Source organism: Corapipo altera, unplaced genomic scaffold (genome assembly GCF_003945725.1).
Source record: "Corapipo altera isolate COAL_440 unplaced genomic scaffold, ASM394572v1 1, whole genome shotgun sequence".
Taxonomy (NCBI): Eukaryota; Metazoa; Chordata; class Aves; order Passeriformes; family Pipridae; genus Corapipo; species Corapipo altera.
The window spans coordinates 10,937,848-10,959,476 of record NW_020884873.1 but is presented as its reverse complement, the minus strand read 5'-3'; the positions used below and the strand labels follow the sequence as shown (position 1 = coordinate 10,959,476).

Sequence of the window (21,629 nt, the reverse complement as noted above, 5' to 3'; positions counted from 1 at the left end):
ATGGCAAGAAGGGACCTTTCCTCACTGACTGCACCACCAGAAGATGTTTGTTCGGTGCTCTATATTTTCAATGCTAAACAAGAGTTGATTTTAAAATGCTGTCAGGATGGAGTGCAGATAAGTGGAAGACTTGTGTTTCTAATATCTTCATGTCTCCACAAACAAGAGGAAAACGTGAACTGGTGTTTGATTCCTGGTGGGAGCTGCTGCTGGGGTAGCAACCCTGGGGTTTGTCCAATGAAACCATCTGAGTTTGCTTTTCCTGACCTGCTTCAGATTTCTTGATTGTTTTTTGTTTTAAAAATCCCCATCACTCCTGGATTTCAGTTGCAAATAGGGGGGCCACATTTCTAACAAACAAGAAAATTAACCTTCTGTTCCCTGTTTGAGTGAGGATTTCTTTATGGCCTTCCTTTAATTGTGTGATTGTGACTGGCTTGGACAAATGAGACAGTTTAAGTATCCTGCATTCAGTTTAGCTCATCCATGCATACATGATGAAGTACATAAAGTAACTATAAATGATGCAGGAATTGTATCTCAGTGCAGGGCTTGGTATATGTATGTATGTACTGGTGGACATCTTTTTTCATCGTGCAGACACAGTTTTATTCCATACAAGAAGCTTGTGATCATTAAATATTATTTCAAAGAAGCTAAAATGTCTTTATTGGCTTCTTTTCTTTCCACAAACAACAAAGGTCCTACTTAATTATTTTCGAATGTTGGCAGCAGTGGGGTTTTCTGCAACTTGCAAATCAGTGCAAGAAGCTTCCCTTGTCTGAAATGTGTTCAACAAAGGGTCTACTCAAATACCAGTTCACTAACCACCCAATTTCCTCATGTAATGTTATTTTTAATCAATACAATAGATGTTTTTTCATATGTACTGGTGTGCTGATTAGCTCTGCAAAAAAATCAGTGTACTCTAGCAGGTGCCAGGACATGCTTTTTTCTCTTACTTTGTGAATTCCCCAGGACAGGTAGGTCATTTTTGTTGTGGAGAAGCCTCTGTTAACTATCAGGGCAAGAAACTTCTCATGTTGCTTTGATCCATCCCTTCTCTCCACTCCAGTGTCTGCAGTGTTCTCTGCTGGGAGGGCTGGACCTTTGCAATATTTGGTGGGACCTGGGGAGAGATTTCCAAATGTCCAAGCAGAAGTTCTTCTCCATCCCAGGGACTCCTGCCGTCCTTGCTTCCCTCTGTGCTGCCATGGGAATGGGTGAAAAATGTTAGTTGGTCTGTGTGTGTGTGTAAAAATAACAACAGATTCTTCTGTATTTTGGGTTGGGATTTTTTTTTTTTTAGATTTTAGGGTTGATACTTTAAAGATTTGGGTTGGAGCCTTGATGTTTAGGAACTTAATTAAAATGAAAAGCTAGTGTTCTTAGATGAATCCATTGCTGAGAATTAAAAAAAAAAAGTATTGACTGAAAGATCTATCAAATAATAATATTAATAATAGCGTTTGGACTTCTATATCTTGTTTTGATGTGAATAAATGATCCCATGTAAGGCTAATCTGAACGTGATTTCCTTCCAAAATTTCACTTCTCTAAGTTTTGGGGGGAAGGGGGAGGAGGAGAGAAAACAAACCAAAACCAAAGCAAAACAACCAAGAACCAAAAAACCAACAACAAAGTAACCAACCAAACAAAAAACCCCAACCCCCCCAACAACCTAGCACCCCCCCCAGCACTATGAGTCAAATAAAATAAATGAAATTTTGGGGGTTGGCTTTATTGTAACATTTTTGATGGTTGAAAAATCAATCCAATTTTACTTTATAGAGAGGACAATTTTTGCCTTTTTTTTTTTTTTTTGTACAAAGCAAACTGAAACCCTCTCTTCTTACTACCCTCCAGACTGTATGCTTAAACATTCTTCAACATTATTCCTTTTTTTTATTTTTTTTTTACAGTGGAGTAAAAATAATAAATTCGAGTCTGAAATAGAATTGTTGCTCTTCAACTTTTCAAAGCAGTAAGGGAAAATAGATCACATAGCGAGTTTTAAAAATCAGCCAGTGTGTGGGATATGCTACACTGAACCTCTTTTCAGAAAAGAACTGGATTGCAGCCTTTAGGAACTGTGTTTACTGTAAGAGAAACTGAATTTAGACCAAGTAAAGGATGTGGGAAGCACCAGCTCAGTACTGCTGTGATGGCTGCAAAGCAAAAAATTAAAAAGAAAAAAAAAGACACAGTCAAAACTGATTTTCCACCACGTGGATAAATTACTGGAAATGTCTGAAGTCCATTTGTTCTGGGAAGGTGCACCTCACAGTCATTTCTGCTCTCCAGCAATCTGGGAAAGGGTTAAAAGTGTGAGCGAGAACGGGCTGGGGAGAAGGCTGCTGCCACAATGCTAAAGACTCATTTATTGGGAAAGCGTTATGCTGCTTACTGTAGTTGCAAGAAATTAAAAGAAAGCAAATTAGCTGGGAGCTTTTCAGAACTCTTCCTCCTTTTGCTGACGTTAATGAGATTTTTCCCCATACCAAAGCAGCGTTAATAACTTCTGCTGCGTGGCTTCTGTAAACCATTGCTTACAAAATTAAACAAACCTGGGGTGACAGCGAGGTGGGGAGCACAAGGGGTACTTGAGCACAGGGGCATGAATCCTTTGGATAGTTTATATTATGGTCTTGCAAAGCCACATGCAAGGCAGCTCTATGCTGAAATGTGTGCCGATGGATCGCCTGCTGCCACCCGCGCTGCTCCTCCGGCAAAGCGCTGCTTTCCTCAGTCTGTATTGTGTGGTGGCTTTTGTTGGGAAGATTTAGGCAAGTGGAAAGTTTATGTAGTAAAGGGAAAAATGTCACAAGGGCTGTTCTTAGGACTGTATTTATAGCCAAGGCATTTCCAGGAAGGTGAATTTGCTAAACTGGGGTGGAGGTCGTGGCAGAAGGGAAGGGCTTGATTGGGATCAGCTTCCGTAACAGGAATTCCTATCTTAAGCAAGGATCTGCTTCTTTCCAAGAAACTGGGCTTTTCCACAGCTAGCAGAAGTGATGCTTCAGAGGCAGGGAAGGAATAGAGTGAAATTATCTGTGCATTTGGAGGCCCCTCTGTGGGGAAATGCTGAGTTGCAAGTGAGTTGCATTGCAGGGAAAGGCTTTCAGCAGAGCAGGACCCCCTTTTGCTCCTCTGTCTACCGCAGGAGAGAGGTGGCCAACAGAGCTGTGCCTGAGTGTGGTCCCTTTGGAAGTGAGGCACAGAGGAGTTGGGATTCCAAAGTACTGTTGGGATGGGGAGAGTGGATGAAAGCAGAGAGAGTGCAGCTCTTGCTCTTTTCAGGTGCAGTCCTTTCCTGTGAGGGGATGGAAAAATATCTTTGTTTTTCTGAAAGCTTATGGATGCAAATGTTTGTTTATGGTGGGCATCTCTGTAGCTGTGTACACACAAACCCAATGTATACATACACGAGTGCATGTTGAGTGGGAGTAATATTTTGTAATTTCTAAGGCACTCCTACATGAAGAGACGTGGGTGCCTAAGAAAACATAGCTGAAAGCAAAATCAACATGACCTAGTAAACAACAGCTATCTAGCACATGTGTGCCTACTGTAAAGCAGATCCTGCTTTCCTGTGTGGAAGCAGATCCTGTGTGGGCTCTGTCTCTCTCGGACAGTGAGAGAAGCCAATGTCATTAGAACTGAGAGCTGTCTGTAACATTTTACTGAACTGGGAAAATTTTTCTGCAGATTTTCTGTTGCATTTAATACCCCACTGTCTGGGTATAACAAATTGACACCCAGCAGATACAATGTCTGCTTTGTGGGAAATGGTACCTGCTCGGCGCAGTGAAAGTGAAGCTGGTTTTTGGCTTGTTGCTGCTTGGCACAGGCACCGTTCTGGTTCTGTCCTGTAGGCAACAGCACAGTTTGTAAGTCATTAAAAGTTTAGGAGGATTCAGAAAAACCTATTCCAAAAGTTTTTAAGTATTCATGCCTGTCATCTAAAGCAGTTTCAGTGCTTCAAAACAGCAGGAGAAAAAAATTACGCATTGTATATTTATAATACATGATTGTTGATCTCTGTTGACATTTACCTCTACTCTAGAGAAGAGACCGGATAACTCGTTTGTGGCAGGGAAGCTAAATGTCATAACCAGGATAGCCTGTTACAGATGTATATTAACCCTTTCAATTAATTTTGTTAATCCTTTGGGTTTATTGAAGGTAATGTGATAAATCAGGCCTGTGCTTTTGTTCTTCCATGTAGAGGGATGCACAGTGAAATTTGCACTGTTCTGGGTATGGGCACAGAGATGGGAAACATAAAATGACTCTTGATGGATGACAGCAGGAACAAGCAACCCATGGGGGGGACCCCAGGAGACAGTAGCTCTATGTGCCTTTGCAGTAAGTGTGGCCAGGTGGGAGGCGGTTTGGAGAGCAAACCAGTTGGTGCCAAGGACCCAACAGCTGTGTTTGGGGCATTTTGAGGGGTGACTGTTTTGGATTAGGTCTTGTTCAGTGGGTCACTGCCTGTTTGTACACTCTGAGACCTCTTTGCAATGGGAGCACAGAACAAGTGGGAGCGACTGAGAGGTTTTTATTTGGACGTTCTACCTCCCTGACAGAATCGGGGGTTTAACTTTAAGAAAGGGGGAGGCATTTCTAGACCTCAGTGATATTGCAAAAAGGAGTTTGAAAACAAGCTAAATTTAAAAAACTGAATACATTCTTAAAAAAAAAAAAGAGTTATAATCTTGTGATTTCAGGGATGGGCAAGTGATGTAGGTTATCTTTTCCTGGGAGAAAACCTGAAGGAACAGCCTGGGTGGGAGAAGAATGTCTCTGTGATTCTCCCTGATACCGAAGTTAGAGGAATTGCTTCTCTTGACTTAAATCCATGCATCTCCAGTGCAACAGCTGTGGAGTTATTTGTGGTTCAGGTTCACTACAATGACAGCTCTTAGAAAATCTGCTTTCAGAATTTTCCTGAGTAGTGAAAAGCAGCTGCCAAGGAAGTCTAGGCTATGCTATTTTTTTTTTAATTCTTTTTTTTTCCCCACTTTTCTAATTTTTATAGACCCATCCCCCTTTGCATGGGGATGTCCCAGGGCCAGTGCTCTTGCTTTGGGCAGGCCCTAGGACATCCTGCATGAAAAGGGGTTTGGGGTGGTTGGTGTTATGTGCCAGCCCTGGCCCTGGGGTGTGGAGAGCTGCCCAGGTGGACATCCTTTCTCTGTGCACAGCTGCCCAGAGCCTTTCAGATTCTTAAAATCCTCAGCATCCATTGGGGGAAAAAAGTGGGAAGAACCATAGGGGAAGGTGATGGCCCCTGTGCCAGGAAGCCTTCGTGGTGAGCAGCCAGGTGCAAGACGAAACTCTGGAGCAGGAAAGAAGCGTGGGGTCATTCCCGTTCTGTTCTTTTCTTCAAACCTCCTTGTTTTCAAAAGCCGAGTACCAAACCCTCCACTGCCTCTGCTCACACTGACCCCTGCACTTGCTGCTTCTCTCAGAAATGTGCTTGTAGTAAGAAGGAGTTGAAGAGATCAGAGCAATAAAACACAGAAATGACCAGTACCCGGGAGGGACAGCAAATGCAAAACCATCCCGCGGTCGGCAAACCGGTTGGGAAGGAGGGATTTGGATGAACGCAGTGTTGTTTCATCTGTGGGCTGGCCATACCAAGCAACACATGGCTTAAAACCAAGAAGAGAAAAACATAGCAGGTTGTAGTGGTTTTGAGGGGTGTCACTGTGGTGTGGAGAGCTGCAGCTCGCCACTAGAAGCCCTAGAGAGGGAGAGACAGGCTGGATTACTGTCACCTGGATGATGAAGAGATTACCAGTGAGTTGTTAAACACATAAAAATGCCACTAGGGATTTTTGTTTCTCCCTTCTCCCCTCTTCATTGAAAATGGGGATTTCGCATTTAAGATTTGGGTTTGTTTTGTACCTTCCTTAAACGACACAGTGAAGGTATTGCAGAAATCTGAAATTCTTTCCATAATAAAAGATCACCACCCATCTGCTGAGATGACTTCTAGAAAACTATATGTTATGGCCAGGGGTTTTTTTTAAGTATCTCTGCATACAATTTTTAAAGGGTACTGGTAGTTCAGACTCAAAAGGCATCCCACCTTTTAACTGCCTGGCTAGTCCTCTGACTCAAGAATCTAAATGTATAATATACAGTTAAAATATTTTATATATATATATATATATATTAAATACTTCAAATATTTAGAGACATTTTCTTCAGATGAAACAAAAAATCCACTTCATTTGAGGACTAGCCTGAAAAAAATAATCATATATAATTTTTTTTTCTATAAGTGAGGACAATTAATGGTTTGTATTCTCCAAATGATTTCTAGTGTGTTGTAGTGACATAAACTACAAGGCAATACAAATTTTAATATCAAACTGTAGGAAGAGCATAGGTAGAGAAAGGATGTTTGTTGAATGAAGAATGAAGTGAATCTGAATTTTGAAAATTCCCAGAGCATTTTAGAGGTAATGCTTAAAAATTAAACAACAGAAAAGAACATATTTGCACCAAAGTGGAGGGTAGTTCTATTTGACTTGGATCTCCATTAGCCTTGTATGAAGGCAGTGTGACTGTGGGAAGTATAAATCCACACTAAATTTGGATTAGGCACCCTCTGGATTCAAAGTAAGCCTTTCCACATCTGCATTCTCTATTAATTTATTCCATTAATAGTGGAATACAGGTGAGGGTTCATGCTGCTTGTCAGTACAGTTACTGTCTGCCAGGCTGATTGTCTCCCATTCTTTATTCTTGTCTTTTTCTCTTTTCCTTTTAATTCAGATTTCTGACTCAAGAAGGGGAAAGCTTAAGAGCGCAGCCTATCACGGCTGGAGCAGCTGCCCACACAGATGGGGTGTGACTGCTTGGTTTCACTGGGTTCACTTGCTTTTCCTGTGGGCAGCAGGAGCTGATGCCTCTCACTTCTGGAATGAGCGCCCACCCTTCACAGCACCTTTTGCTTGCTCAGCTCCATCCATCCTATTCCTATCAGTAGGGGTCAGGAGTGCAGGCTGGGGCTGACACAGACATGGACTGCAGAGTCAATGGGCAGTTACCTGGCATTTTACCCACTTCCAACCCATGCAGATAAAACTGTGGTGACAATGAACACCTCTGCTGGTGTTTCTGCAAGGTGGGCATGCTGTAATCATCCACTTCCCAAGTGACATTGCTGTGCAGGGATCTATGGGCCCAGATCACCTGGAGGTCACTAGCTGTTGTGGGGAGAGTGAGGACACCCACCCTGGAGCAAGAGGGACTTGTGAGTGGTTGCTGAGGTCAGAATTGGTTATCAGTACTTGCAAGAAATTTGGAGGGGAAAAAAAGGCAAGTGTAGGATGTAAATGAAACTCAAGAGCAGAGGTAGTCTGCAGAGTTAGTTTTAAGCAGAAAAGGGAAGTAATACAGACATTGCAAGTTTATTCAAAAGTTTTCAGTCTGGAAAGGGCCCTGCTTAAATCAAAAATAGCTTCCCTTTACGGAAGAGGCTTCCTTGCTCATTCTTTATGTATTTATATCTGACTTAGGCTGGCTAAATGGACAAAATGTTCTGTACTTATTTCCTTTTTTTTTTTTTTTTTTTTTCTGCAAGAAGGCAGCAGTCAAGTGCAGGAGAAGCGAAGCCACGGGAACGTGCTGTGTGTACCACACCAGGGCTCTCTGGTCCTCACCGACCAGGGACAAACACCCTGTTTCTAGGGCAAGAGCTGGCACCTGAGGGACATCTTTTGTCTGTACCTTTGTGCCTCTGCCATCAGGAGAAAAGAGCTGTTCCTCTGGCTCTTTCTCTAGGCTTTTTGCTTTCATTAAGCAGAGAGCATCAGCCTCTGCAATGGAGGAAACAAGGGCAGAGGTGAAGGGTGGTGAGACTGCCAAGGCCAGCATGAAATAACCCTACAGGATTGACGGAGAATGTGTGGAAATCTCCCCCTGACTTCTATCAATTAAAGGGAAAAGGGGAATAGTTTAGGCATTGCAATTAAAAAGAGGTAATAGAGTCTGATTTACATTTCAGAATGTATTAGCTTGGTTTTAATTGGAAAATAATTTGAATTGCAAGTGAAATAATTAGATTAGAAAGTCACTCAGCAATTTACTATTCGTATTCCCTAGAACTGGACTCCTGGTTCATAGAATACTTGTGAACATTAAGGGAGCTGCTTTTGATTTCCCTCCTTTTGCTCTCCCCGTCACTCCTCTCCTAATGAATTACATTCTGGAAGTAGAGGCACATCTTCATTAACGACCACATTTTATGTCTGAGCTCTCAGATGGTTGCAGGGGCTTTTTGGAGGTATGAAATTTGTGAGGACTTTAGAGAAAAGGCCAAAGGGAATCCAATTCTGGATTCCTCCAAGCTGTTTATTCCAAATCTAGGCTGTAAAAGAAAAGTAATTGTCAGGCTCACCTGTGTCCCTTCTAGAAGTGATCAGGGTCATTCTGGAGTTGTTAAATGCAGGAAAACTGGCACCAGAGATATGCAGTGCTTGCAGTGAATGCATTATTTATCCAGGGGCATAGATGTATAGCTGGTGCTTTATTTACAAAAGGCACAGCACATCCCCGAGCACCTTGCAAGCCAGGACCCGTAGTTCTGTGGACTTGTATGCATGAGTGAGCCCAGCCATTCTTTCCCTCCTCCTTGCTCCAGGGTAAGCACTCTGGGATGGGGACAAAGGCAGGCTGAACCCTGGGTTTGTGTCCCTGACAAGCACAGGACTTGCTTTTGTGTTATGGAATGGTGCTAAGGGTTTTGTGAGGTTCAATCTTCATATTAGAAGGGAAAATCTTTTCCATCCCTGTCATGGGGAAGTACACAGGGGAATCATATTTGGGGAACTTACCTATCGCAGCTTATTAATGTTATAAATCATCATTTACTGGCTCGTAAAAACAATCTGTCATAAATTACAGATCTCGGAAAAAATCCTCACAGATATGAGATAGCAATCTATTACAGCTCCTTTTTCTCATTTCTTCTCTGATAGACCCCAGCAACTGCACCATCAGCCTATGGTTATTTCTGATTATTTATTTACACACAAAGCCCCTGCCTTCTCTTCCAGGTCAGGAATGCTTCTTTCACTTGAGGGATAACTTAAAACCAATTTGATTGGGCATGAAGAGTAATTGGACATCATTTTGAGAAGCGATCCCTCTCCGTAATCCATCACTGTTGTCACGCTAGCCTGTCTGTGAGGCAGGGCAGCATTCCCTTGTCTCTGGTAGTCCGAGGCTGTTGTTCTTCCAAAGTAGAGGCCCCTTTTCCATACTAATTCTTTTCCAGCCTCTGTTTGTTTCTTTAATGACTGAAGAAAAAGCAGGTATTGTTAGATAACTGTCTATAAATGGTTCTGGCAGCTTTGTATAAAGGCATGTGATAAATTTTCAGGAAAGAACTTGTTGCCAGCATAGCTTCTGGAGCCAAAATGTTGGTGCCAAACTAAATGGGAAGAGCACATATGAAACATCAGCTGGGGTGCTAGCCTGTGGGGTTGCAGCCTTTCTTCAGGTGGGTACCCTTCTTGTGGCAGTGGGGTGATGCTCTTGGCCCTGACCTCTTCAACAAATCTTCCTGCAGTTTCTTGATCCCATTCCATCTGTGCTGTGCCATTGTTTTCTCCTTTTTTTTTTTTCTTAAAACAACCTTTAACCCTCTAATTTGATCTTGGAGGCTGTGCAAGGAACCCTATGGATTTGTTGGTGGAACTTCACATACGTGTCTGTGTGCAGTGAGGGGCCTGTCCATGTGACTGGGGCACGGTTGGGACATGTGCCACAGGGGGTGAGGATGCTCACGGGTGCTCTCCTGGAGCTGGGCGGAGCTGAAGGAGATCCCAGGCAAAGGGCAGCAGCAGGGCTGTGACCCAAGCCTGTGGTTCATCAAGAGCTGCTCCTCCTGCCTTCTCCTCATGCCTTCTCTGGCATCAGCACGGTAACTCAAGCCTCATAATGTCTCATACTAGGCAACAATTTGAATTCCCAAGCTCAAAAGCTGCGGATTCCTCCATCTTAAAGAGCTATTCTTCCATCTGTAAGCTGGCAACTCATTTGATTTTTAAATTGTGTTTTCGTGTTGAAAGTAGAGACGCAGGGGAAAGGCCCCTGTGGTAGGACCCTCACCTCTGGCAGCAATGTGCACACACTGTAGTTCCCATTAGTTCTTGTCCTCTCCAAGTGGATTTAACTTTCATTTTTAAATGGCAGCATTTGAAAGGCATATAGGGCTGAGCTAACCATGTAAGTAATTAGACTAGGAATGCAAGCAGAGGGGGCCATCAGCACTCATTATTTAAGAGCCAGCTTCATTATTTTTACTGCTTGGATGCTTATCTTAACATCACCAGCCGCTTTTATTTAAAGGGACTTTGCCTTGCAGACTTAACATTGCCTTGCTAGGCTCTCCTGGAAAGGCAGTCAGAGATCACACACCTTCTTGGAGAGGTGAAACTGAAATAGTCTGCTCCAAAAAGGATGCTTCCCAGTGCTGAGGCTCCCAAAGTATTTGCACCCTGTGCAGGCTTTGCAGGGATTTGTACCCCCATACCTGGAACAGTGCTTTCCACACGATAAAAGTGAGATGCTCTTTGACAACACATGGTATTTTTTTATTAGGTCAGAGCATGAAAATTGTCCTGGGCATCTAAAATTAGAAAACTATGAGGTCTGTAGAGAAAAGCAATGTTAAATCAAACTGTTGCAGTCCCTGCCTCAAAGTGCTTGCATTTAAACACTCACCTTCTGGCTCCAAGCTTCCATTGAATCTGACTTAGTCTAAGGGAGCTGATGAAACTGCACAGTCCAAGGTAAGCCCTAGTGCAGTGGCAACTTTTACTCTGACACCTTTTATTAAATATATATGTGCCTGGGGCTGTATTTTGGTGGGAGATTTGCAAAGGGGGTGAATAACACAATATTGTATACCAAGTGATTCTACCAGTGTGCTTCTATATCCTTTCTCTGAGCCCTTTCACTCTCCCCTGCTTTTTATCATGGTTGTGTGTGTGCCTGAGCTCTGCTCCTGTGAATGATCTGTACACAAGGGTGGGTCGTGACAGGAGAGGGATATGCTACCAGTCTTCAGTAGGAATGACTAGTCTGAGATGCTGAACTCCTTCTGAGAGGCTTTGAGATCTATAAACATGTGTGATGCTCTGGTGTTCTTCTCATGCCACCCAAAAAACTGCCTGGAAATTTGAGGACATCTTGCAGGAGATGGGCTGGCAATTTTTGCAGCAAACTCCTGGATGCTGAGCAGTGTATTTCTCCAGGCACCTGGGGAAAGGAGAGAAGACACTTTCTTTTACCTTTGCAGTTTCCTGCCTGCTCTGGTCTTTCCTGCAAATTTATGCCCAGCCCGGCAGAGTTAAATGCTGTCATTGCGTGCAGGGCTGCTTTGTTGCCATGTCAACTGTGCATGTCATTTGTTTACATTTGATTTGGCAGAACATTTCATGATAAGAACCAAGGCCTCCAGCGACTTTGAACTAGGGGGTGACTGGGCAGGGGCATGGCAGGATGGGGAGTGAGGGAGAAGGTCTGCATCCACCTTCTGCTGATTGCCCACCAGACGAGCAAATGAAGCTGCCTGGGACCTTGTCATTGTAGTTAGTGTCCAGGAAAGTAGGAGCAGGGAAAATAAGTGTTGATTCTCATACCAATACCAATAGACCCATGGAGTGTGAAGGTCATTTCCACAGCCTGCTGTGGCCAAGGTTGCTGTAGCTAAGTAATTTCTGTGATCCTACCAAATTCCCGACAACCAGATCTAGATTGTTTTCGGGTGTTAGTCAGTGATGGTAAGAGATGAATCTTTACAGGCAAAGACCCATAATTCAAAACAAATCTGTGACAGACTTTCCTGAGGACTTTCCCCAAGTAAAAAGAATACCAGGGCTTGACCCAAAGCCAGGGAGAAAATATACCTTAAAGAAAATCTGCAAAGACTGAAGTACTACGTGAACCCCTGAGTCAGTGCAAAAGCAATGCAAGAAATTAGATGCAAAACTAATTATTCAAAATTACATCACTGACAGTGGATATTATTTTTATTTTTTTTTTTGTAAATAGAAGCAAACTGGGAAGAGGTTGGTAAAGTGTAAGAGATTTTTCTCCAAAGTACTTTTAACTGTTTGACAGGGATGTTTTTCTCCTATATTTGTTACCTGATTGGGAGTGGTAAATTCTCCATTTCCTTCTCTGTGCTGTTCTTTGCCTTCTGGAGATTGGTTGCTTGTGGTATTGGTGGGAAACACATTCAGGATTCAAGTGCTGGGAAACTGGGGAGGTGATGCAATTTCCCCCTTCCTTCTTAAAAGAAAGATTAATTTACTATGCGTCAATATGAAAAGCAAAACTCGCCTCTCTGGCAGCTCCGCAGGCGAGGACGAGGGACAGCATAAGGTCTGTGATCCCTTATGAGGTGCGTGGCTCTGCCAGCCCCTCCTCCAGGCACCCGGGTGAATCACAGCCCCCTCTGGCAGGCTGCCTTCTGGGGGGGTTCTGCTTTCATGTGAGAGAAAATACCCTTCATCTGTGATTAATGTCCAAACCACCGAGCACCACCTGAAAGACCGCGCTGCTGGGAGCGTAGGAGAAATGAGCCGTGGGTCGGCAGTGGGTTCCCCCGCTTTGATGTCTGTCACTCTGCTTGTTGCTCTGGCTTGATTTTTACATACCTGTGTGTGATAGCTTGGTCCTGAGCTCACCAAGTTGTCTTCTTGGGGCATGTTCACACACGTGCCCTTTGGTGAGCGGCTGCCTAAGCAGCGATGCCTCCCTCTCCCCATCTTACCTCCCTGGTCCTTTGGAGCTGGTCCACCCTCGTGTGACCCAGTGAGAATTTGTACCAGCTTGTCCTAAGGGAAAGATCAGAGGTGGGACCTGGGGTTTTGGGCAGAGACTGGTTAAACCAGCAATGCCACCAGGAGGAGATGTACCTGGAAACCACAGCCTCCACAACAGTCAAGCTGGAGCTGTGCTTCCCTGAGCTTTCCATGGAGGTGGGACTCCAGGTTCTGCAGGTGGTACTTGCTCTTCACATCTGACTAGACCTTTACAGGAGTTGCCTATATTAGTACCAGCTTTGTTACTCATCTCTGTTAATCAGGATGTCTCCCTCCAATCAAGAATAGTTAGGCTCATAGGCTCATGCTAAGGAAGTAGAGAGGGAAGGTGGGGAATGTGACAGTGTGACCGGTGTTGAAGCAGGAGTAAAATGCCCATTTTTTTTTTTATGTCTTGCATGGCCTGGAGAGATCATACCTAGGTAAAGGGCTTAGCCAGCCTAATGACTCTCTTGGTCCTTGGCCTTGCTAGGGCTGCCCAGCTGGGCTATTACAAGTGACTATAGAGTAGGTCCATTCATGTAGGTCTTGAAACAAAACACTGAAAAATAAAGCCTGTTGGGTACTACCAACAGGTGTAGGGTTTAGTCTGGATCCCAACTTGTGTAAGGTTTTCGGGCACTAATGGTAACATGGTGTGTTCCAGTTCTTGCTTCTTAATCTACTTGAGGGTGAGACTAGGTGCTTTCCTCAGAACATGAGATTCTTTAATTTTAGACATGAGGTCTGGCACCCTTTGTGGAAGCCAGCTGTCTTCTCATTTTCTTAGCAGTGCTTTCATTCTTCTGCATTGCAAGCCAGCTCTTTTTCTGTGTGGGATCCTTCTCACCTCAGCCCTTTCCCAGTTACATAAAGGAGGAAAAACGCTACAAGAGTGGTTGCACTGAAATTTAAAAAATAAAAATAAAATCGTTGAGGCCCTTTCTGATGTGTTGCTACATGCCAGTTGTCTACTTATGGTTATTTCTGAATAAAAGCACTGCCATGGAGCAGGTGTGGATCTATAGCATTTTCTGTAATAAAGAGCAGTATGTCGGATAATAGTGTGGAGTACAGTTAACAGCAAAGTTAACTGCTTGAATCAGTGATCACCAAAGACAGGATGTTGCTTTGTAAACATTTCAGTTGTTATATTGTTTTGTAACATTCTCCTGTCCCTTATTTTGAAGTTGGTATTTACATAACATCTAAAACCCAGTGCCTGAAAGAAGCATGTGGAGATAACTTCTACAAGCCCTTCCTTCAGGCTCATTGCTGAAGTGATGTCAGCTGGAAGAGTCGCCACTGAGGGATGCAAGGTGTTCCTGCTCAGTTCTCTCCTGAATTCCAGCTCCTTGGAGACTCACAGTTCCTATGCTAAGAGCAGGGACATGTTGTTTCAGTATTTATTGGGTAAGACAGATGCCCTCGTTCCTTTGTCATTTCTATCAGATGAGCTTTCCAGCTGGGAACCTCATTTCCAAATAGTTCTTCAACAAAAATTACATTCCTTGGACTGCTTGTTCTCAAAAAGTGCTCCAAGTGACCTTAATGTCTTCTCAGCTATCCTTTACAGCTGAGAAATATTTCTAAATGTAAGGTCACCAATTACAGTGATATGTATTACTACTAAACTTGGCACGTGTAACTAAAGATGGTCTTGTGGCTAACATACGAGGTTGGGACAGAGGAAGTTATTTTCTTGTTTGCTTCTGTGAACTTTTTGTAATTATTTTTCTGCTACATCTCTATCTTCCCAGCTATGAAGTGGGAAGTGCTTGCCTTACCTGGATATATTAAAGTTTCTGAAAGTCCAACAGCTGTCTTTATGGAAATACAAAGTGCTTGGGTCTTTCTGATACTACCCACACCCTAAGGGCTGACCTGTTGGCTTGCTTCTCACAGCTAGAGTCAAATGGAACTTCATACCTGCCTGCAAGCAGAATGGTAGTTATCACCAGATCTGAGAGCACCCTTGATCTAGACTCTGCTCCAAGGGACCAGACAGTGTATGTGTTGAAGTAAAACTTTCATTCTGTTAGGTATCTCTTCAGAATTCTCTTGTTAGGAATACTTCTGCCCCTCATCAACATTATACCTGGGGACCTGTTGATTGCCAGCAGCAATTAATGCAATGCTGGTAGCAGTGCTTGGGAAGGCATGAAAGTGATTGACTTTCATATTCAGGACTGCTGTTTGCAGGCCTGTGCTTCAGGGAAAGCCTGTAACAAGGTTTCTGTCTAGAAACTGAGTGTATTTGATGTGAAATAGTAAACAGGGAAATAATGTACAGAAAAGTTGACTGTACTTCTTTTAGTGAGCAGAGTTGTACTTTTAAGTCCACTTTAGAAGTAGGTTTTGCAAGACAGAGCCTTAGACGCTTTGGAGGGCAATCCTCTTGGCGTCCCAAAAAGAACATTGCAGCCTCTAATTAAGCAGAGTATTAACTACCTTATCTCCTTGATGAAACTTGGTAAGCTCTGCTCTGACAGACGTGCACACACGGCTTTCTCCCTGGAAATTTGGAAGCTAAGACATGCTTTCTCTATCGTCTATATGATTTATTTTTCCCCTGGCTATTCCTCTGGAGTTGCACTAACGCACTGAACCAAGTGCAGCTGTCTTTGCGTTGAGTCGTATTTGCATAGAGCTCTATTTGCATGTTGGCTTGTGCTGCTGTATAATATTAATAAGGTATTAAAGGAGAGCAGGGGGAGGGGGAGGGGCACGTTAAGATTTCAGTCTTGTCTAAGCAGGGCCGTGCAAATAAATTTCCTTTTATCCAGAATTAATGACTAATACGTTAACTGGCCTCAGAGTGGGGTTTTGCTTGCTTGGGAATGATGTCTGTAGCAAGAGGCTGTGCTTCCCATTCCATCTTCCACACCCTGGGAGATGTTAGTGGATTTGTCCATTTTGGCTGGAAGCTGCAAGGCTTCTCATGCAAGGAAATCTCTCTGTTTACAATCCTGCATGTCTGGAAATAAACGCAGCCAGTAGAAAGCCACAGCATGGGGATGGATGAGAGGCAGAAAGGGGGAAGAGGGTAGGGGAGGGTGTGGAAACAAAGGAAAAAGGGGGAAAGAGCAAGTTTTTTACCAAGAGAAAGCTAATACCTTGAACTCAGACTGAGCTCACGCCCATAACAAATGTTTCAGCAGAAGGGTATGTCCATCAGAGGCAGGAGAGTTGGGGTTACCTGCCATCATTCAGTGCGGTGGCTGTGCTTGACATCCAGATCTATCCTTACCCCAGCGATAGCCTGGCCTGGGCATCTGTTCTGCCTTGTGTGCCAGGCTCAGCAGCAGCACGTGCTAACTGAGGTGATGGTACTGACACTGTGGTCCGAGGGGCTGCCTGTTAGTCTGTGAGGGAAATAGGCAGGGAGAAGCAGGAGAGACAGATCCCTTGCCTGACCAATTCTCAGGAGAGCCAGGTTGGGACCTTGGAAACTCTACGTTTGCACATAATTAGCTCTCAGTGATGCTAATCTGATTGCAGGACCCTAGGAGCCCAAGTTGCAATAACTCGTGTGGTGGGGAAGCCATTAGGGTGATCTCCAGGGAGGAGTCACCTTCACTCTGCAGGGCAAGAAGTACTTCTGGAGCTGGCACCCCTGGTACCTTTTTATCAACAGCCTGAAGAAGGGGAGCTGTTCTAGAAGGACTTCTTTAATATCAGGGCTTTATTAATTTGCTCTGTCCTGAATACATGGGTGATTACAGGAGGGCCAGAATTCCCATGTGTAGGAAGAGAGGTGCCTTAGCCCCAAGCAGGTTTGCATTGCCTGTCCTTGGGTTTCGTGGGCCAGAAGTTTTCCAAACCTGGCTTGTCACTAGTGTGCTAATTCTGAGTCAGCCTTCCCCAGGGTGCTGTCCAGCTGAACTGGGTTGGCTTATCCCAAAGTCTTGGTGTTTTAACTCAGAATGGAAGGATAAGCAAGGTGGTAGGGAATGCAGTGTTCCTGTCTCCATGCTCAGTTCACGTTGTAGACATTTTGGTGCTAACATGGTATTCCCACAAGTCACTAGGGGGAACAGTTTGATCTTTCTGTGGAGATGGTGCCATGTTATGGGGGAAGCTCTGTTCTTAATCAGTGCTGAAGCCGTGAGGGGAAAAACAAGTCTGCAACATCACTTGGCAACACAATTATTATAATAGGGTTTGCTTCTTCCTACACTGCCCAACTGAATTATTTTCTCCATATGGTGGAGTTACTCTGTTTTTAACTGGTTCTTCCTGCCCCTTCACCAGATGGCTGTTTTTATGCAGGACCTCTCAGCTCTTGCACGTTGTGCCTTGCTGAGCTGAGAGCAGGGAAAGGAATTCATGTGAAAGCAGGGTCAGGACAGGTGCTGCTGTCCCTGATCATGGGGGGGGTGAACATACCTGGGGCTGAACCTTAGGCATCAGTGAGATTAATATTCCACCTATTGCCTAACAGGATAACTCGAAGCAAACATCCTGTTTGTTTTTGGTGGTCACGAGATTTGATGAGATCATGGAGTTGAAGGAGCTGAAATTGGGCTGCACACTAGAAAGTCTTCCCCTTCTTGGTTTCCAACTCACTTCATGCCTGACCTGTAGCAGCTCACTGTCATCCTTGTCTTGAGTGTTAAGCACAGCTTGGCTAATACATTGCAATCCTGTCTGTCTTCTTGCTATTTTTGTCTTCCTGGGGCAGGGCACCCACCTGTAAGCTTCTTGTTGCTCTCCAGCTGCCAGGGGATCCTTGTCCTGCATCACAGCATGCCTCTGTTTGAGTGCATCCTTGTGATTCCAAAGACACAAGGAGAAGGGGAAAAAAAGAAAAAGGACACATACAGAAATTCCAACAGTAGGTGTAAAGTGTTTAAGAAAGATAAATCACTTCTGTAATTTACACTTCAGGAGAAAATAGCCCATCAGGGTTCTGGGTAGCCAGGCACTCTGCATCTGTATTCAAGGGCCTTCCTCATTTGCTTTTAGTCTGCTTTTCTAAAGAAATGAGATGTGTGTGTGATCACACTGCTACTGTGTTCCCCCTAACTTTGGAATCTGGTGGACAAATCAAGCAAATTCAATGCAGGGGGAGAGGTCTCAGTGGTATTGAGTTCTGCATGTTTCATGAAAATAGGCAGCTGGGCAGAGACCCTGTTAATGCATGCCCCGAGGGAAGGGCTGCGGTGGCGGCTCGCCAGTTAATATCTAGTGTTGGAGGAGTGTCTCTGTACAGGAGCTCAGTCCTGAGACTTCTCTCTGTAGGAAACAGCAGAAGTCTTTCTCTGGCCTTTTCTTTTTTATTTTTTTTTCCCTTGGTGAGACTTGAAAATAAAAATAACACTTTTCATCTTCAAAAGGCTTTACAAACATCAGCTAATTAATCCTTCCTTCATCTAGTTTGCTGCTTCAAGGAAAAGTGGAAAGGCAGAGATTTTTCTGAAAGTGAGTGAGATGGATCCTCAGAGAACCCATAACAATTCTGGAGGGTCTTTGACTGTTGCTCCAGTCCAGAGCATGTGGCTCTGTACCATATTGTTGACTGTTCTTTGTTTCTGTAACAAATAAATAAGCAATGGAATTCAAAGAAATACCAAGAAATGTCCCCAAACACGTATACCCCATCTATGGCTAAACCATCAATCTGAAAGAACTGTAAATGGGCTTAATCAGGAGGGCAAGAAAATTCCTATCATTAAATTTAGATCTTTAAAATTGATCATACATGAGATACTCAAATTTTGTCATAAATTACCCTGAAAACACAATAAGGGCATTTCCTGCTCTTTTCTTGATGTCCCTGAGGATCTTGCAGGCAGTGTCAAAACCAGAAGCTTTAGATATCTCCTGGTCCAATTCTGTTCTCCCTTGGTCCAGCAAACCGTACTTGGGCACAGTGTCAGTAGCCCTCTCCACTGGAAGAAAGAAGATCACTATAAACCAGGCCTTCCTGGAGTAGTCAACACAAGGGGTGGGGATGGGAAGAGGGCACAGAGCACAGCCAGCAGTAGGTATAAGTGGGTTTTACTCTCTTGTATTCAAATGAGCTCTGTGATCTGGGTGTTGTACTGATGGTAGCTCTGACTTCTGGTCAGGAGCCATCCGTGCCTTGTCTGTATGTAGGATGGGCATCAATGCAAAAAGCCAGTGCTCCTGGTGGGTTTTCCCTTGATCTCAGCTGTCAACCAGGTCTGGAAGAGGTGCCAGGATCACCTCCAGTAACAGGGATGTGGTCTGCAGCATCACAAAGGTTCAGTAATGAGATACTCCACTGAGTGAAGGGGGGGGGTTTGAAGAGGGGGTGAAGAGCTGAACAAGCTGTGCCTGTAGCTGGAATATCTGTGCCATGGTCAATCCCGAAGATGGCAGGTCATGGTTATAGCCATCCTGTGCTGCTTTCCTGAGAACTTGGCTGAGGGAAGCCTCATCTGAGTGCTTGTAGGCATGGGAGCAGTGAGTTTGTCAGAGAAAGGGTTTGGAGAAGCGTGTGGAGAAGGAGAGGTTTTGCATTTCACCTCTAGGACATGGGAACCGATGTCAATTGTGGATTTTTTTCCAGCATCCTCTCCATAGTCTGTTGTGGATCCAGCTGGTCTGATGCTCTGTGATTTTTATTTTTTTTTGTCAGGCTTTTTTTTTTTATCCCTCCACAATCATTTGGAACCACATTAGAATATTTTGGTGTGGTGAGAGTCATTACATTTGATATAGTGAGTTAGCCTCGGAGGGCAGCAAGTCAACAGGTGCTGTGCTTTTGGTTTTCCTTGACAGTGTGAAGGAGGCCTATACCTCCTTGGTTTTTCTGGATCCTGCTTGTGCCTAGTACTTTGCTATCAGGATCCTGAGGTGAACATTGTAGAGCTCAGCAGCCTCAAAGACACTGCAAAAGCTTTTGCTCTAAGTTTTTTTCCTCAAGAGAAATTCTGTATTTAATTTCTTTTTGAGCCTACTCCTACTGGCTTTTCCAGGGTGTTTTTCTCTTCATTACCGCTCTGAACTTCTCTGGAGTCCAAAACAGGACATGCATACAACTTTGTATCACTTGTGCTGGCTTTTGTCATGCAATCTTTTTGCTTTTGTCAGCAAATTTTTTCTATTCCACTTTTCATCAACAATGACTCCCATTGCAGATATGGTTGCAGTTAGAAAATAATGATTTTAGTATTGTTGGAGCGTGGATTAATTATAGTTTCTGGTGGGACAGAAAAAAGCAAGAAAAGAAAATTGTTCTCAGTCGGGCAGAAGTTTTTGTTATTTTATACATATTTACTATTATTCTACAACTGAAAAGCCTGGATCCAGAAATACTGCAGAAGGATGAAGTGGTGGTTACAGAACACAAATTCTCAAAGGAAGTTATTTTAGGTTTCCCCAAAGCAAAAAATAAATAAAAATAAAAAGACCCTCAGGCTTCCCTGAATCAGAAACGTGGTGCTGTACTTCGGGTAGAAACACATCAAGTTCCTTGCAAATTTGTTGTCTTCAAATCACTTCCTTGCGCTTCCCCTGCCCATCTCTGCATAACCCATAATTTGGCTGCTCGTGTCTGTGTGCATAAATATGCAAGAAATGAGTCCAGAGTGGCTCTTAAAGCCTAGGTTGGGTTTGCTGGACTGGTAGATAGAAAAATTACTTTCTTTTTTCTTTTTCCTTTTAGACTGAGAAATTCAGATCAGGCATCAGGAAGACGCAGTAAACAAGGAGCCTGGCGTTGCTGTTTTTAGACAGGCACTGTTCGGAGTAGGATTGCGCTTTAGGAGGTGCTAAGTATGTTCAGCAATATTGGCATTTTGTTTCAGTTGAGTGAAGATCCAAAAGAAATCTGAGCCCTTCATGAATGGAAACGGTCTTCCCTCATATGCCCCTACATTGCTTCTCCTTCTCACAGGGCAGGTGTAAAGAGCTGCATCCCTTCCACCTCCATCCCACCTCAGCCTCCGCTGAGAGGTGGTAGCTTCTCACATCTGGTGAAGGAAAGGCAGGAAAGCCCTCAAGCTCCCTTTCCCTGGCCACACCGCCCTGCGGGGATCACAGAAGCTGTGCTACTTAATCCTTCAGCCGCCGTGGCACGTTGCGGGGCTGTGACAACGGGCATAAGCAAAATACATAATTAATAAAGCAACGGTGGTTGGCATTTGCTGTTTGGCCATGGGTGGGACGTGAGGAGAAGCGGCGGGGTAATTATAGATGTGAAAAATGAGGCAGGAACACGCAGTAACCTTTCTAGGTTAGCTGTCCCTGTGATCGATGGCCTGCATTGTTTTCTCACTAACCTTTTGGTGAACCTACCCTTAGAATAATGGGGGAAATACAGTTATTTCTTTCCCCATCTTGTTTGTTGGTAAAGCGCTTGTGTACCACCTTATTATTGCTCCCTAAATATTGCCATGTGTTGGTAGTAAATCATATGGTGGGGAGTGACCTGCCCCTCATGCAGGGACCTTCTGTCCTGCCCCTGCCCAGCTGGAGGCTGCCTGCCTGTTGAGGTGCAGGCAGCAGCACTGACTCTGTCTTAGTTTCAGTGAAACCAAAAAACATGGCTTTCCACAGCTGCAATAGGTGTCAGGGAGCTGCGGGGATAGAGGTGGGGAAGGGTGAAGCAAAGAAGGTAATGAAACCAAAGGTGTACACTGTGTAAGGTTTTTGGTGGAGAGACAGGGAAGATCCAAGACATTGGGGCGATAAACTCATGGGCTTAGAACTGGATGAAAGTGTCTTTAGGGGGAGGTGTTGGGTCCATTTGCATCCCCTGCTGCTTGAATGTACTGTGATTTTTACCTATCAAAGGCAAATTTGCTCTTTTTTCACTAATTTCTA

The 21,629-nt window shown here is 44.0% G+C and overlaps 1 protein-coding gene and 1 long non-coding RNA gene across 3 annotated transcripts in view; both read left to right on the top strand.

Annotated features, from left to right (window-relative positions):
- The window catches only part of HIPK2 (homeodomain interacting protein kinase 2), a 123,542-nt gene that overhangs the window by 53,709 nt on the left and 48,204 nt on the right, over positions 1-21,629 (top strand). The window lies entirely within an intron of this gene.
- Positions 2,761-11,123, top strand: LOC113955424. Its single transcript, XR_003530547.1, has 3 exons — positions 2,761-2,771; positions 5,278-5,283; positions 10,688-11,123. It is a non-coding gene; the product is annotated as an uncharacterized LOC113955424 (long non-coding RNA).